General features: G+C 27.4%; 1 protein-coding gene and 1 non-coding gene across 4 annotated transcripts in view; both read left to right on the top strand.

Annotated features, from left to right (window-relative positions):
• Eip78C (Ecdysone-induced protein 78C) overlaps positions 1–13,311 on the top strand; it is a 105,532-nt gene that overhangs the window by 72,126 nt on the left and 20,095 nt on the right. The window lies entirely within an intron of this gene.
• TRNAL-UAG (transfer RNA leucine (anticodon UAG)) lies at positions 9,527–9,605 on the top strand. The gene has a single exon. It is a non-coding gene; the product is annotated as a tRNA-Leu (tRNA).

The raw sequence follows: 13,311 nt of genomic DNA on the forward strand, positions 1-13,311 counted from the left end.
AAAACTTTTAACTATTAGACTAACATGTTTCGTTTTACTGATGGAATGAGAGAGAGAGAGAGAGAGAGAGAAAATGGTGGGTGGAAGTAGTGGGGATATCGTCCCACTTGTATCAATTTTGTTTTTTTATTTTGTTTAAAGTATATCTTGAATAATAATTTAGTATATGATGTAATATAATATTGATATTAAAGTTACAAATGTGATAATTACAAATTGTGAGAGAAAAGAAAGAAAATTGTATTGCTAGTAATTATTATTATTATTATTAGTTGGTATTAGGAATTCGAAAGTTCATTGTCGCAAATACCAAATCCCGCCATTTTTTGCGAATAATTATAGGTTAGAAAAATGTTTCAAAATGTTTCGAATAATAATGGCGACAATGACAATGATTGAAGTATACCTTAAATAATAATTCAGTATATGATATGATATAATATAATATTGATATTAAAGTTACAAATTGAAACAGAAAAGAAAGAAAAATTGTATTACGAATAATTATAGGTTAGGAAAATGTTTCGAAATGTTTCGAATAATAATGGCGACAATGACGACAAAAGATGCTGATGATGATTATAATTTTATATCGTGTACATTGTGGAAAAGCGTGCCACGTTTGAAAAATAATTTATATTTGAACTATAACTCGATCGAAGTTATTTGATTATCTCGACGCGCGTTATTGGAATATGGGTAGGTAGGTTGATAGGTAGAGAGATATCTGGTACGGGCCGAAAACTTATACGACTTAATAATTCCCCACGTGAGAACCATTCAATCGAGTTATTAATTAAAATCTGCTGCCTGAAATAATCCTGTATTTTATCTCTGTCGCAAATCGATGACGTATGTACAATAGTTCTATATATATGTATACATATGTATGTGCCATCATCAACAACTCTTTTCTATCTTTCTCTCTCTCTCTCTCTTTCTATATATATATGATTAATTATGAGAAATATAACATCCAAATACAATAGTTCAATTAAAAAATACGAAAGTATATGCAACGTTACACAATAATGTTTAAATTATATAAACAACTAGGGGTGCCCCGCCACGCGTTGCTGTGGCTCACAATCAGTTTTATACCGCCATCTGTTAGAATCTTATCGAACTAACAGAAATAATCATGACTCTTTGTTAATAAACAAATAATATTGCGATTATAAATTGAGATATAAACTATCCTATCTTTCAAGTTGGATGAAACTGCACACAGAATGGCAAAATTTGATTAAAATCGGTTCAGTAGTTTAGGAGTCCATTGCGGACAAACAACGTGACACGTAATCTATATATATTAAAAAGATAATATTTTTTTTTTCAATTAAAATCAATGCATTTTATTAAAAATCAAACGTATTCCACAACATTTGCCAAACTTCGTTTGATCGAATTTATTTGATTTTATTTATATTTGCATTTGTAGAAGAACACGCACCATTCGTTTAACGAAATGAAATGGTTTTTTGTTGTTTTGAATGCACTTGTAAAAGGTTTGAAAAAAAAAAAAAAATTGAAAGGAAAGGTGTTTCTTTTTTTCTTTTGTCTTCTTTTTTTTTTTTTAACCATCCCTGGCACAGTGCACCTTCTTCTTCACTTCTGATGAGGATGGGATTCCATCACGTATCGACACTAGAAGCACACTCGCACACTGCACTTCGACACGATGAAGAAATAGACGGACGCATAGACGTACATGTCGACTTGAATACGAATGCTTTGACCTAAGTAAATATATGCAACGCACAGCAGTCCTTCTTCTTCCTTGTAAACAAGGGGTGCTAAAACGCAAAGAAGTACTTCTTCTTTTTCTTCTTCTTCTTCTTCTTCTTCTTCTTCTTCTTCTTCAACCTAGGTCGAGGCCACGACTATGCGCATTTATGGCTATTCTACGAACCATGCTAAAACGTTCTTACCATATTTTCATACTTTTTCTTCTTTTTTTTTTCTTTCCTTGAAACTTTATAATCCTACTACCGATCGATCGATCGATTTATTTTCACAACTTTACTTTAACGCCTTGATTTTATTTTATATATTCTTTTATATTACTATTATATTATTATTATTATTATTATTATTATTATTATTATTATTATTATTATTATTATTATATAACTTTAGTTTCAGTATTGAAATTGTGTTTTAATTAAATTAAATATATATATATATATTAAATATATAATATAAATATAATTTAAATTGTAATTTATATTATAATAAATTATAATATAATTAAATATATATATAGAACAATATATGACCTTTTTTTTTATTATTTATTTTTATTCGTATATTTTAACTTAAAATAAAAAATAAAAAAATAAAATATATAACTTTTTTGCAATCTTTTATAATTTTGATTTTATATTTTATACGATAAAATAAAGTTCACAAGTGTTAAGTACACTTTTAGAATTTTGATTATCAAGGTCATCGTAGATATATTTAGGTTCCATCCATCAACTGGAATATCCTGTAATATATATATATATTAATGTACAAAAAAATGTGTAATATATTAACATTATTACAAAGATTTATTTCATCTAAGAACTGGACATTTTCAGGACACTTTGTCCAAATTAGTTTCACAGTATGGGATAGGCCTTTATAAATAATACGTTAGTTGTCTGTATAATCCTTCGGATTAATCTCATCATCGTTACGGTTGTCTCATGGCACACCATCATATAAGTACTTTTTATCTTGACTATGGTAAAAGATATTACGATCGTCTTTTTAAAACTCGACACAAGAAAATAATCTTTTAAAACACGCGAGTTGATCGTTCGACGAGTTTTATCAAAGAAATTTTCGTTCACTTTTTTTTTTTTTATACCGTAATTTCATACCCAACCCCCTACAATCTTGTACGTAAGTTGGTATCTCGTTTTCTTTCAATATGATATTCTTTTAAAATTTAATAATTAAATTAATAATAATAATTATTATTATTATTTTTTAATTATTATAATTATATAAATGGTATTTCGCTATTTTGTAATATTAAATTACCATAAAATATATATATCTAATTATAATAATAATAATAATAATAATTTTGTAATACAATTATTTCTTAATTTTATAATATTAAATTACCATAAAAAATATGTATCTAATTATAATAATAATAATAATAATAATAATAATAATAATTTTGTAATACAGTTATTATAATTTGAAATTGAAAACAAATTTGCATCAAAGAACAATTTAGATTGGAATGAAATAAAAATATGTACACAGAAAAATTATAAAATAAAATTCTAAACAATTCTTCATAAATAAATAAATAAAAAAAAAAATTACTTATGGCAAGAATGTCATAGAATTTCTTTTTTTTATTTATTTTCAAAATGTTTCTTGAATTTCTTTAAAAGTCATATTTAGCCGAAGGGTTTTCTGTTGCTGCTGCTGCATTGCGTGTTTCGCGATGGCGTTGTGCATTCAAGTTACACATTGGTATGCATCTTTAAATATGTAGATGTATGTATAATACCAACACACAATCATATTACACGCGTGTTCGGAATATATAAATGAAAATGTACGTTTTTATAGTATGGGGATACTTCATTACCGACCACGGAAGAGGAACTTCGATAATCGTCGGAATCTATCTATATATATATATAAATACATACACACATACATTGAAAAACTACTTATTACGATAATAATTTCGTTAGATATATCGAACCTTTTTCCCACGACTTCTTAATGTCAACAATTTCTCTTTTCGCATTACGAAATCTACTATTACCATTTAAACGTTTTTTTTTTTTAATAAACGTCTTTTAAAATGTCCTCTTTGAAATATTAGGTTAGAAATATGGAGGTTAGAGGTAAGGGAGTATCATCTGTGTATATGAAAAGTGTCCATCGAAATTGCATTCAATTAGGATGGCGCCACAGTAGTTTCAAGGTAAATTTTAAAAAGGAAGCGCCAAATATTATTAGAGTACCATTGTGAAATTAAAACGTGAACGAATTTGTAATATTACATTTGTAATATGCAATCACTCTTATGCAATTAAACTTGTATAACACATTAAAATATCGTCTTTGAGAAATATTAGGTTAGAAACTAAAATCATTGCTGATTTTAAAAAAAAAAAGCCACCTATCGACAAAATCTGTAATTACTTACTTGCCAATCCAATATTTTCCTTCTTCCTTTTATTTCTTTTTTTTTTACAAAATTAACAGATCAAAGTTGATATTTTCGTTTAAAAACAGAATATTTCAACTATATAAAATATTATTATTATTATTATTTAAAAATTGAAACGTGAACGGATTTGTATTAAATGTCGTCTTTGAGATATTTTTTTTTTTTACAGAATTAACAGATCAACGATGCTATTTTTGTTTAAAAAAAAAAAACAATTACGAACTAGATGAAATATTATTTATTATTATTATTTTTTGTGACGATTATAGTTTCATTTATTCATTTTTGAAAAATATTTTGATCGATCAATGGAATACATTATATACCTAAATTCTTCTTCAACTACATAACCTAAGTTTCTTGCTGTTTTGATCGAGTACTTGCACTCACACACTCTCTCTCTATCTCTATCTTTCTCTATCTCTCTCTCTCTTTCTTTTTCTTTCTTTTTTTTTTCATACTATCATGTATTCCTTTCTACGAAAGCACCTACCATCATTTTAAGCACGCGCCACTGCATCCCAACAATAGTTCCTCTTTAGTTGGTTTCAAACGCAGGTAGATCCTTGTAAACGATAAGAAACCAAGAATCAGGATAACCTCCTTCTGTGCACTTCTCTCACGATATTCAATGTTTTTTTTTTTCTTTCCAATGAAAAAAAAAACAATGCTAAACTTACTTCCGCATTTTTTTCTTCTTTCTTCTTTTTTGATATTACGATAATAAATCCCCCCTCCCCTTGCCCCGCCTCTCCCCCCCCCCCCCCCGCCAACTATGATTCGTGTTTCGATATAATAGAAATACATATTATTTGTAAATCAAATGAAAATGGATTTGTGGTAAAATGAAATCGATTAATCTTATACATTTTAAATGTAATGCAATTATTTACACGTGAAATGTACTACTCACGAATGGTGACACAAATGCTTAATTTGTGATATTTAAAACAAATCATATAATGAAATTTCGTCATTTAAAGTTGGATTACGAATAACAATATTATGAAGAATGACAGAAATTAATTGATCGTATTAAACGATTCGTTTGAATTTTAACGATTAAAACTGATAAACAAAATGATATTCGATCATTTTGAAACGATTTGTTATATTAATCTTTATTAAATCAATTTAATCTATGTTGATAATAATTAATTATAAATGAGTTATTATAAATAGAAAAGAAGACAAGACAAAAAAATATTCAATCACTAATAATATGTCGGAATCGTTTTATTTTGTTTGTCATATTGAAAAGAAGAAAATTGAAAAGAGAGAGAGAGAGAGAGAAATAAAATTGAATTTTCTTTTATTTGATATCAATCGAGAAAGAAGAAAGGGTTTCGGGACAAAACCCATATAACCTCGCTTTCCGATTGAACGTAAACGAATTAATATCCATTTTCGTTCTCTCAACGTGTTTGAGCATAACCTTCAATAATAAATATTCGATAAATCGATACCACCAAACAAACAGTTAATATCGTTGCTATGAATAAACATATCGATACGTTTGCTTTTGAAATATAACGCGAGGAAAGAAAATAATATTTACCCGATATCTATTTCGATAAAATAAATGAAAATTTGTCATATTTCGTATACTATACGCTTAATTCTCTGTCAATGTAATATCATTTGATAAAATTATCAATTAATATTAAAAATAAATATATATATATATATACATGTTTTTGAGACTCATGTGAACTAAAAAATATGACATTGTATAGATAAAAGTAAGGTTATGTTCAAATGTTCTTACGCACTAACCAAAATCTATGACCAACATATGGCACTGCATTTACTTGTACCTTTTTCTTGTTTTTGTTTTTAAATTAATTATTTGATAAATAAATTAATGTATATTAAATATAAATTATTATTAAATTAATATAATAAAAAATATATATATATTAAATTATTATAAATATAAATCATTTATTTATAATAAAACCTAGCTAATATATACGAATGCAACTTTGTGTCAAAATTAGAAGATAAAGAAGATAAATAAATTAATATATAAATTATTATTAAATTAATAAAATAAAAATATACATATTAAATTATTATAAATATAAATCATTTATTTATAATAAAACCTAGCTATATGCGAATGCAACTTTGTATCAAAATTTCAAGACAATTGGTACAAGTACTTTTTGAAAATTGAAAGTTACGAACAAACGTCACGTTATGTCAAACGATATATATTAAATATATTAAAATATTACGATATATTATTTGACATAGTATATCGTCATTATATGTCAAATAACATATATCGTAATATAAATGATAATATAATACATAGAAAATATAATAACATTTCTAATTCATTTTAATGTAAATGATAATATTTCCTTTGTTCTAGACCACTGATAGTAGATATATATATATATATATTGTACAATACTATAACGCATGTCCTGCGTACGCAATATCTAATCATCAATTCCATTGTTACTTCGAACCCTAATGGATTCAGTTAGGTATCAATGGAATGTCTATGTCAAATCATGTAGGTTTACACGTATGCGAGCTTGCGATTACGGACATACTGAAATCCTATTAATGACAGTATCACACTAATCCTGTTATTAACATACTTACATACATCCTAAGAGAATATCTGTAATATTAATCTATATTTGTTAATATTGAAAATAATTCAAGATGATCCAAATGTTCAATCATTTTAGGAAGATCCATCATAATGATACATCAAAGATATTCAAAAGTATTTATTTATTTAGTTCATTTTGTAAGAATATTTGTGTTTTCACTTGTTGGATTCTCAACGAAAAATAGAAAAAATAGAAATCAAAAAAACATATCTACGACAATATTGTACAATACTGTATAACTTTATTTCTCCCTGTTGTTAATAAACCGTAGTTTTTTTTTCTTTCTTTTTTCAAAACTATTCTATTTAAACTTCATAGTCGTAACTACTACCAACCACTACCAATCTATATTCAAAACTACTTCTACACCGTTGTTCGTAAACCGTAGTTATTTTTTCAAAATTATTTATTTAAACTTCACAATCGTACTACCTATATCACCATATATTCCAAATTATTTATTTATTTCAATAGATCTTACATTTTGTATGCCTATTTTTTTTTCCTATTGGGTTCGAAAAACACAAACCAAAAATAACGAAAAATACAAAACCAAAAAGAAAGAAAATACACAATAACATATCTACAACTGTATCTACAATACTGTAACTTTATTTCGCACCGTTGTTGGTAAACCGTGTTTTTTCAAAATTATTTATTTAAACTTCACAATCGTACTACCTATATCACCATATATTCCAAATTATTTATTTATTTCAATAGATCTTACATTTTGTATGCCTATTTTTTTTCCTATTGGGTTCGAAAAACACAAACCAAAAATAACGAAAAATACAAAACCAAAAAGAAAGAAAATACACAATAACATATCTACAACTGTATCTACAATACTGTAACTTTATTTCGCACCGTTGTTGGTAAACCGTGTTTTTTCAAAACTATTTATTTAAACTTCATACCCATACTACCACCAACAACCCCCACTACTACCACCAACAAGCCCCACCACAACCACCACTACTACTACTACCATCATCCATAGTATTTCAAACAAGCAATTCGTTTCTCACTGTTCGTATTCGTTCGATGGATACAAATATGACAATAGAAATAAATATACGTATAGAACAGAAACGTGGTCAAATAAAAGTATAAAATGTTTTCCCAACAGGTTTAAAGGAAGAGAGAAATGTTTGGTGAAAGAGAGAGAGAGAGAGAGAGAGAAAGAGAGAGAGGTTGACAACGCGAAAAGGAAGGACGATTCGATATTATATCGAAAACGATCAGCTTTTTGTTTGCACGACGTAATTAAACAAAGCTCATAGCAAATTCTAAACGTTACTAGTCGTAAATATCAGCGTGGTTCTAACATCCCGTTTATATTCAGCAACGTGTTCTATCTTGGTTTGCCTAGAAGCAAAGTCCTCGTAGTTGTATTTATCGTATATAAGCATAGTTGTTGTTGTTAGTAGTAGTAGTACTAGTAGTATTAGTAAATACGTATATATATATATATATATACTAAGTGCATATATGCATCTAGATGTACTTGCTAGTAGTATCTCACTGCAGTCGAGCAAGCAGAAAAGTACATTCGATACCCCATCGTCTCTAAACTTTGTGTTTTCTCTTTTCTTTTCTTTTTTTTTTTTTTTGTATTTTTATATTCGTTCCTTTCTTTTTCTAAAGTTTCTTTACGAATGGAACGAAGAAGAAGAAGAAGAAGAAGATCGAAGCTGGGATGTTCTCGATACAAATCTCTCGAAGTTGTCTTTGCAAATGTTCGTATACATTAGCAGCATCATCATGGGATATCTACGTAACTAAACACGTTGAAGAAATTGTCTCTCTCTTGAGAGAAAGAGAAAGAGAGAGAGAGAGAGAGAGAGAGAGAGAGGGAAGACAAGAAAGATACATAGATCCCTTTCGTTGGTGTAATTTAACGAATAAAATAATAATTGGCAATTTATCTCACAAATCTCAAGCGTACCTAACCTACTACTCAAAACCCAACCCAAGTGTTGTTTAAGTGGAAAATTGTATATTAATGAAAATATCAAATATTTGACAAGTTGGTAAAATCATCGTACGCTGTAAGGCAAATGTGGTTTTTTTTGTGTTTTTTTTTAAATAAAAAAGAAAGAAATGTTAATAATAATAATTGTCATTTGCAATTAAGTATACGTTTAACGATAAAATATATATAATTCAATATTAATATTAATATATTGTAATAGAAGCTCTTTGCGTGTATTTTGTAGGTAAGGGGATGAGGGGGGGAGGGGAAGAAATGTAGTATACCTTCAGTAAACTAATCTTGATTAATTAATTAATTAATCATTTGATAAAAGACACATTTGATAATATAATAAATATAATAAGTTAACCCCAATGATTTGATATAAATTCACAGATTGAGAGGGTAGAAAAGGGACACAGAGGGATGGGGTTTGACAAAGATGGAAAATGATTAATTTAACAGAAATGTTCTTCTCGTATTGCTGACGGCTTCCAATGTATATCCCCTAGGGATAATAATAGCGCGTCGTTGAATTAAACACTTGGCAAAAGTCGTCTTTGGTTTGTTTGTCACCATTTTAATGCATATTCGATGTTAACGTTGGTTGTGTTATCGTTTAAAGGACAACGTGCTTTCCATACGTATATATATATAATTTAATATTAATATTAATTATATATTAATTATATAATAATTAAAATATATATTATATAAAGAGACAGCGTGGCCGAGCGGTTAAGACGCTGGTTTTAGGCACCAGTCCGAAAGGGCGTGGGTTCGAGTCCCACCGCTGTCAAAATTTTACCTTACAAATTTTTTATATATATTATATAATATATTTAATATTATGATATATATTATAATATAATATATTTAATATATATAATATATATTTTATATTATATTATATTATAATATCTATTATATTTAATATATATAAAATAATATTATATAATTATAATATATTATTATTATTATAATATATATTATATTATAATACATATAATAATTATAATATATATTATAATAATAATAATAATATATTATAATTATATTAAATATAATTAATTAAGAAAATATTAATATATTTATATTCATATATTATATTTAAATTATAGCAAAAGAGGAATAATGAATAGAATTGTTTTCTTTTACCAAAAAAAATAATCTTCTTCTTCTTTCTTTAAATAAAAATCTTTTTTCAAAATATTGTTCCCTTTCTTCCTCCCTCCCTTTTGGACTCGAGTTTATCTTGAAAAACATCAACGTTTAATTACACGAAAAACTTAGCTCGTTAAGTTAAATTTTCTCAAGCACTAGTAGATTCGTAAGATTTTTCAAACTATCGTCACGAAGTTTGTACGAGCACGCTCGTAGTATTTCTCGAAGAATTTACGAAAAGACGATCCCCTTAGGGCTTTTGAATTTTACCTATAATTAGGTCAACGTCTTGTAATCTTCGTAGCAGATCCTACAACTTTTGCCTTTCATCGTTAATGTACGTTTAAACGAAAAAAAAATAATAAAAAAGAAAATGAAAAATGAAAAATGAAATAAGAAAAAAGAAATAAGAAAAAAAAACGTAACTTCTTAAACACAAAAGAGTTAATCGTTATATCGACTTTTGTATTTAGCAAGTAGGTAGATAGGTAGCTAGGTAGCTTAGTAGGTAGGTTGGTAGGTAGGTAGGTAGGTAGGTTGGTAGCACGAAAAATTGAGAGAGAAGAGAAAAGAGACTAAAGAAGATAGAGGAGTTTAAATCTCGAGCTAACAGCAGCCAGAGCTCGATGCAATTTAGCTTTTGAAGCACCCAACCAAGGGTTGGGGTACTTAACTGGTAGTTTTCTGTACCTTTCGATATCCCTCTATGTATATACATATATATATGTAAACCTACACATACCTAAAGGGATTTATGTCGTTACCTTTACATAGAAGATGCTCGTCAAAGGCAAATATACATAGAATATATATATGCATATATATTTACTTACTAATACACATATACACACATATATATACGTAGTACAATTTCATGTAAGCCTATCGTCGTTGTGGTATTAATTCCCAGAATTAGACAAGGACTCGCGAATGGTTTTTGTACCATTATGACCCAGTTTGAAAGCCTCGTGCTGAGTGAGATTGTTGGATAAACGGGAGAACCAAGATGACGAAGTTGAGAAGAGCTGGTTGGTTGGTTGGTTGGTTGGTTGGTTGGTGGATTAGTTGATTGGTTGGTTGGTTGGTTGGTTGGGATATTCGGATAAAGAGGGATAGAACTTACTTTAGTCTTAAGAACAGCATACCTATTCGACTCTGAGCGAGCTTTCGAACTGCAATGCTTTAAGAGCATTCTCTTGAGAACATGACGTCCTCGAGACGTTACCGCGAAAATTTATATATCCCGTTCTATTCAAAAGAGAATCTTCAGATTGAAGGAATATAAGATGAAAATAATAATAAGATGTAGAAAGAAAAATGAAAATGAGAAATTAAAATTAAAGGGAATTTTCTTTACCTACAATAATATGGAATAATAATAATAATAATAATAATAATAATAGTTTCTCACGTAAATTAACTTGGGTTGGTATGTCTTCGTTGAATTAACGTCTCTTTTTCTTTTGTTTTGTTTTTTTTTTTTTAATCTTCGGTTTCTTGGAAATCAAAGCCAACGGTATTCGTAATATTACCTTCTTCGTTGAATGAATTTAAAATTGAAATAAAATAAGAAATGGGGAAAGTAAAATATAAAAAAAACAACAAAGAAAATATTAAAATAAAAATAAACAAAATACAAAAATATATAAAATAAAATACCAAAATATATAAAATAAAATACAACAAATAAACAAACATATACAAAATAAATTCCAATAAACAACAAAAATATATAAAATAAAATACAAGAAACAACGAACAAAATACAAAAATAAAAACAATCTAATTTTTTGTTGTTGTTGTTGTTTTCAATTGATATTTTTTCCAATAGCAAAAATAAATCATCAACTGAAAGAAATGGTAAGCAAGTTAATGCAAAAACAAAGAAAGAAAATAAAAAAGTAAATGATAAACCTAATTTCAAAGTAATCTACCCCATCGTCCTGTATAAACAGACATTGGTTATATCAAAAAAAAAAAAAAAAAAAAGAGAAAGATGTTATCTCTGAAGTTCGATGAAGCAAAACTCGTGTGTGATTAGCACAAGGAACAGGACAACAAGACAACAAGACAAGACAAGACAAGACGAAACTTAGATGAGAGAGAGAGAGAGAGAGAGAGAGATCTTCTTCAACTACGTTGACAGGTTTGTTCCTTTTTATGGATTTCCTACGAAAGTAACGGAAGTTTTTCTTCCTTACATTTCATCGATGTTAAAAGAGAGAGACAGAAAGAGAGTTAGAGAGAGAGAGACTGTAAGGAACGTGACACACGTCTGTTACCATCGGATAAAAAGAAATAAGAGGGGGGAAAAAAGAAGAAGAAAAAAATATCTGGACAACGATCGATGTTTCTACGAAGAGATAAAGAAACAGAAAAAGATAAAATCTGTAGATTCTAAAAAAACTATCTTGAAAAATCTAGAAATCATTTGCGTCTTATCGAGAAAGAGAAATTAGATAAAAAGAAAAAAAAACCTCATCGATATTCATATGATCGATTTATTGAAAAAAAAAAAATAGAAAAAAGACATGTCGTCTTTCTTATTGATCTGTGAACAAAAATAATGTTGATTTTATTCTAGAAAAATAATCAAACAAAATGAACTTCCACTATAAAGATATTATTCAAATTTTAATCAGATAAAACCTTGACAAAATTGAATTAAACGACGATTATCTAAAAAAAAAAAAAGAAAAAAAAAAACTGTTACAATTAAATAATAATACAGGAAGAAGTATAAAAAAAGTAAGGTTAGAAAAACGTATGACGTGAATATAGCGAAATAACTGAATTGTAATACAACGCTATCTATTGAAAACTTACAGTACTTACAGACCTACATAACCTTTTTCATAATAAATCTTTAAATTAGCGATAAAAAAAAAATACAAAATAAACGCGATACAAATTATTCTATATTTTAAGTTGAAAAACAAATCACATAAAATAAAAGAAATTTTATTAATTAACTAATTTCAAAGTTCAAAGTAGACAAACATTGTGACACAGAATTTTACAGCTACATTCATTAAAAAAGTTACAGTACTAAAAGATCTACATAATCTTTAAATAACAAATTTTTATATTAGCGATAAAAAATAAAAAATAAACGCGATCAAAACTATCCTATTCTGAATCTCTGGCAGGGGCGTGTCGTAACAATTCGACCTATCTACTCTAATTTTGAATTAAGCCACCAGATAGCGTATTCAAATGCTAGAGATCCCAATATGTTAAATTGAACAAAATGTCATTAAAATCGATTCAGTAGTTTCAAAGTTTCATCGAAAACCAACAACTTAACACTGAATATTTAAATATAAAAAAAAAATATATAT

Source organism: Polistes dominula, unplaced genomic scaffold, assembly GCF_049000335.1.
Source record: "Polistes dominula isolate Pdom_NZ unplaced genomic scaffold, Pdom_raw_medaka contig_82, whole genome shotgun sequence".
Taxonomy (NCBI): Eukaryota; Metazoa; Arthropoda; class Insecta; order Hymenoptera; family Vespidae; genus Polistes; species Polistes dominula.